This window comes from Astyanax mexicanus, chromosome 12, assembly GCF_023375975.1.
Source record: "Astyanax mexicanus isolate ESR-SI-001 chromosome 12, AstMex3_surface, whole genome shotgun sequence".
NCBI classification, from domain to species: Eukaryota; Metazoa; Chordata; class Actinopteri; order Characiformes; family Acestrorhamphidae; genus Astyanax; species Astyanax mexicanus.
In genome coordinates, this window is record NC_064419.1 from 23,235,154 (window position 1) to 23,241,333 (window position 6,180).

The following is a 6,180-nucleotide window of genomic DNA, read 5'->3' on the forward strand; positions in this document are numbered from 1 at the left end:
GACCCGCGGTATGTGATTCTGGTGAAAATTTTGACCATTCATGAAACCTTGTTTTTTCCATGAAAAATTACTCAAACAAGTGAAAAAATGCATGGGCATGGTAAATTGGGCCAAATTTTGCTCAGAAACGTGACAAAAAGCACTTTTCAATTTTTGACCCAAATCAGAAAAGAACGTAGACCCGCGGTATGTGATTCTGGTGAAAATTTTGACCATTCATGAAACCTTGTTTTTTTCCATGAAAAATTACTCAAACAAGTGGGACAATGCATGGGCATGGTAAATTGGGCCAAATTTTGCTTAGAAATGTGACAAAAAGCGCTTTTCAATTTTTGACCCAAATCAGTAAAAAACGTAGACCCGCGGTATGTGATTCTGGTGAAAATTTTGAGCATTCGTGAAACCTTCTTTTTTCCATGAAAAATTACTCAAACGAGTGGGAAAATGCATGGGCATGGTAAATTGGGCCAAATTTTGCTCAGAAATGTGACAAAAAGCACTTTTCAATTTTTGACCCAAATCAGAAAAAAACGTAGACCCGCGGTATGTGATTCTGATGAAAATTTTGACCATTCATGAAACCTTGTTTTTTCCAAGAAAAATTACTCAAACGAGTGGGAAAATGCATGGGCATGGTAAACTGGGCCAAATTTTGCTCAGAAACGTGACAAAAAGCACTTTTCAATTTTTGACCCAAATCAGAAAAAAACGTAGACCCGCGGTATGTGATTCTGGTGAAAATTTTGACCATTCATGAAACCTTGTTTTTTCCATGAAAAATTACTCAAACGAGTGGGAAAATGCATGGGCATGGTAAATTGGGCCAAATTTTGCTCAGAAACGTGACAAAAAGCACTTTTCAATTTTTGACCCAAATCAGAAAAGAACGTAGACCCGCGGTATGTGATTCTGGTGAAAATTTTGACCATTCATGAAACCTTGTTTTTTCCATGAAAAATTACTCAAACAAGTGGGAAAATGCATGGGCATGGTAAATTGGGCCAAATTTTGCTCAGAAACGTGACAAAAAAGCACTTTTCAATTTTTGACCCAAATCAGAAAAAAACGTAGACCCGCGGTATGTGATTCTGGTGAAAATTTTGACCATTCATGAAACCTTGTTTTTTCCATGAAAAATTACTCAAACGAGTGGGACAATGCATTGGCATGGTAAATTGGGCCAAATTTTGCTCAGAAATATGACAAAAAGCACTTTTCAATTTTTTACCCAAATCAGAAAAAAACGTAGACCCGCGGTATGTGATTCTGGTGAAAATTTTGACCATTCATGAAACCTTGTTTTTTCCATGAAAAATTACTCAAATGAGTGGGAAAATGCATGGGCATGGTAAATTGGGCCAAATTTTGCTCAGAAACGTGACAAAAAAGCACTTTTCAAATTTTGACCCAAATCAGAAAAAAACGTAGACCCGCGGTATGTGATTCTGGTGAAAATTTTGACCATTCATGAAACCTTGTTTTTCCATGAAAAATTACTCAAACGAGTGGGAAAATGCATGGGCATGGTAAATTGGGCCAAATTTTGCTCAGAAACGTGACAAAAAAGCACTTTTCAAATTTTGACCCAAATCAGAAAAAAAAGTAGACCCGCGGTATGTGATTCTGGTGAAAATTTTGACCATTCATGAAACCTTGTTTTTTCCATGAAAAATTACTCAAACGAGTGGGAAAATGCATGGGCATGGTAAATTGGGCCAAATTTTGCTCAGAAACGTGACAAAAAGCACTTTTCAATTTTTGACCCAAATCAGAAAAGAACGTAGACCTGCGGTATGTGATTCTGGTGAAAATTTTGACCATTCATGAAACCTTGTTTTTTCCATGAAAAATTACTCAAACAAGTGGGAAAATGCATGGGCATGGTAAATTGGGCCAAATTTTGCTCAGAAACGTGACAAAAAAGCACTTTTCAATTTTTGACCCAAATCAGAAAAAAACGTAGACCCGCGGTATGTGATTCTGGTGAAAATTTTGACCATTCATGAAACCTTGTTTTTTCCATGAAAAATTACTCAAACAAGTGGGAAAATGCATGGGCATGGTAAATTGGGCCAAATTTTGCTCAGAAATGTGACAAAAAGCACTTTTCAAGTTTTTTACCCAAATTAGAAAAAAAAGTAGACCTGCGGTATGTGATTCTGGTGAAAATTTTGACCATTCATGAAACCTTGTTTTTTCCATGAAAAATTACTCAAACAAGTGAAAAAATGCATAGGCATGGTAAATTGGGCCAAATTTTGCTCAGAAATGTGACAAAAAGCGCTTTTCAATTTTTGACCCAAATCAGAAAAAAACGTAGACCCGCGGTATGTGATTCTGGTGAAAATTTTGACCATTCATGAAACCTTGTTTTTTCTATGAAAAATTACTCAAACAAGTGGGACAATGCATTGGCATGGTAAATTGGGCCAAATTTTGCTCAGAAATGTGACAAAAAGCACTTTTCAATTTTTTACCCAAATCAGAAAAAAACGTAGACCCGCGGTATGTGATTCTGGTGAAAATTTTGACCATTCATGAAACCTTGTTTTTTCCATGAAAAATTACTCAAACAAGTGGGAAAATGCATGGGCATGGTAAATTGGGCCAAATTTTGCTCAGAAATGTGACAAAAAGCACTTTTGAAGTTTTTTACCCAAATTAGAAAAAAAAGTAGACCCGCGGTATGTGATTCTGGTGAAAATTTTGACCATTCATGAAACCTTGTTTTTTCCATGAAAAATTACTCAAACAAGTGAAAAAATGCATGGGCATGGTAAATTGGGCCAAATTTTGCTCAGAAACGTGACAAAAAGCACTTTTCAATTTTTGACCCAAATCAGAAAAGAACGTAGACCCGCGGTATGTGATTCTGGTGAAAATTTTGACCATTCATGAAACCTTGTTTTTTTCCATGAAAAATTACTCAAACAAGTGGGACAATGCATGGGCATGGTAAATTGGGCCAAATTTTGCTTAGAAATGTGACAAAAAGCGCTTTTCAATTTTTGACCCAAATCAGAAAAAAACGTAGACCCGCGGTATGTGATTCTGGTGAAAATTTTGAGCATTCGTGAAACCTTCTTTTTTCCATGAAAAATTACTCAAACGAGTGGGAAAATGCATGGGCATGGTAAATTGGGCCAAATTTTGCTCAGAAATGTGACAAAAAGCACTTTTCAATTTTTGACCCAAATCAGAAAAAAACGTAGACCCGCGGTATGTGATTCTGATGAAAATTTTGACCATTCATGAAACCTTGTTTTTTCCAAGAAAAATTACTCAAACGAGTGGGAAAATGCATGGGCATGGTAAATTGGGCCAAATTTTGCTCAGAAACGTGACAAAAAGCACTTTTCAATTTTTGACCCAAATCAGAAAAGAACGTAGACCCGCGGTATGTGATTCTGGTGAAAATTTTGACCATTCATGAAACCTTGTTTTTTCCATGAAAAATTACTCAAACAAGTCGGACAATGCATGGGCATGGTAAATTGGGCCAAATTTTGCTTAGAAATGTGACAAAAAGCGCTTTTCAATTTTTGACCCAAATCAGAAAAAAACGTAGACCCGCGGTATGTGATTCTGGTAAAAATTTTGAGCATTCATGAAACCTTCTTTTTTCCATGAAAAATTACTCAAACGAGTGGGAAAATGCATGGGCATGGTAAATTGGGCCAAATTTTGCTCAGAAATGTGACAAAAAGCACTTTTCAATTTTTGACCCAAATCAGAAAAAAACGTAGACCCGCGGTATGTGATTCTGATGAAAATTTTGACCATTCATGAAACCTTGTTTTTTCCATGAAAAATTACTCAAATGAGTGGGAAAATGCATGGGCATGGTAAATTGGGCCAAATTTTGCTCAGAAACGTGACAAAAAAGCACTTTTAAATTTTTGACCCAAATCAGAAAAAAACGTAGACCCGCGGTATGTGATTCTGGTGAAAATTTTGACCATTCATGAAACCTTGTTTTTTCCATGAAAAATTACTCAAACGAGTGGGAAAATGCATGGGCATGGTAAATTGGGCCAAATTTTGCTCAGAAACGTGACAAAAAGCACTTTTCAATTTTTGACCCAAATCAGAAAAGAACGTAGACCCGCGGTATGTGATTCTGGTGAAAATTTTGACCATTCATGAAACCTTGTTTTTTCCATGAAAAATTACTCAAACAAGTGGGACAATGCAGGGGCATGGTAAATTGGGCCAAATTTTGCTTAGAAATGTGACAAAAAGCGCTTTTCAATTTTTGACCCAAATCAGAAAAAAACGTAGACCTGCGGTATGTGATTCTGGTGAAAATTTTGACCATTCATGAAACCTTGTTTTTTCTATGAAAAATTACTCAAACAAGTGGGACAATGCATTGGCATGGTAAATTGGGCCAAATTTTGCTCAGAAATGTGACAAAAAGCACTTTTCAATTTTTGACCCAAATCAGAAAAAAACGTAGAACCCGAGGTATGTGATTCTGGTGAAAATTTTGAGCATTCATGAAACCTTCTTTTTTCCATGAAAAATTACTCAAACGAGTGGGAAAATGCATGGGCATGGTAAATTGGGCCAAATTTTGCTCAGAAATGTGACAAAAAGCGCTTTTCAATTTTTGACCCAAATCAGAAAAAAACGTAGACCCGAGGCATGTGATTCTGGTGAAAATTTTGACCATTCATGAAACCTTGTTTTTTCCATGAAAAATTACTCAAACAAGTGGGAAAATGCATGGGCATGGTTAATTGGGCGAAATTTTGCTCAGAAATGTGACAAAAAGCACTTTTCAAGTTTTTTACCCAAATTAGAAAAAAAAGTAGACCCGCGGTATGTGATTCTGGTGAAAATTTTGACCATTCATGAAACCTTGTTTTTTCCATGAAAAATTACTCAAACAAGTGAAAAAATGCATGGGCATGGTAAATTGGGCCAAATTTTGCTCAGAAATGTGACATAAAGCACTATTCAATTTTTGTCCCAAATCAGAAAAAAACTTAGACCCGCGGTATGTGATTCTGGTGAAAATTTTGACCATTCATGAAACCATGTTTTTTCCATGAAAAATTACTCAAACAAGTAGGACAATGCATGGGCATGGTAAATTGGGCCAAATTTTGCTCAGAAATGTGACAAAAAGCACTTTTCAATTTTTGACCCAAATCAGAAAAAGAAGTAGACCCGCGGAATGTGATTCTGGTGAAAATTTTGACCATTCATGAAACCTTGTTTTTTCCATTACAAATTACTCAAACGAGTGGGAAAATGCATGGGCATGGTAGATCGGGCCAAATTTTGCTCAGAAACGTGACAAAAATCACTTTTCAATTTTTGACCCAAATCAGAAAAAAACGTAGACCCGCGGTATGTGATTCTGGTGAAAATTTTGACCATTCATGAAACCTTGTTTTTTCCATGAAAAATTACTCAAACAAGTGGGAAAATGCATGGGCATGGTAAATTGGGCCAAATTTTGCTTAGAAATGTGACAAAAAGCGCTTTTCAATTTTTGACCCAAATCAGAAAAAAACGTAGACCCGCGGTATGTGATTCTGGTAAAAATTTTGAGCATTCATGAAACCTTCTTTTTTCCATGAAAAATTACTCAAACGAGTGGGAAAATGCATGGGCATGGTAAATTGGGCCAAATTTTGCTCAGAAATGTGACAAAAAGCACTTTTCAATTTTTGACCCAAATCAGAAAAAAACGTAGACCCGCGGTATGTGATTCTGATGAAAATTTTGACCATTCATGAAACCTTGTTTTTTCCATGAAAAATTACTCAAATGAGTGGGAAAATGCATGGGCATGGTAAATTGGGCCAAATTTTGCTCAGAAACGTGACAAAAAAGCACTTTTAAATTTTTGACCCAAATCAGAAAAAAACGTAGACCCGCGGTATGTGATTCTGGTGAAAATTTTGACCATTCATGAAACCTTGTTTTTTCCATGAAAAATTACTCAAACGAGTGGGAAAATGCATGGGCATGGTAAATTGGGCCAAATTTTGCTCAGAAACGTGACAAAAAGCACTTTTCAATTTTTGACCCAAATCAGAAAAGAACGTAGACCCGCGGTATGTGATTCTGGTGAAAATTTTGACCATTCATGAAACCTTGTTTTTTCCATGAAAAATTACTCAAACAAGTGGGACAATGCATGGGCATGGTAAATTGGGCCAAATT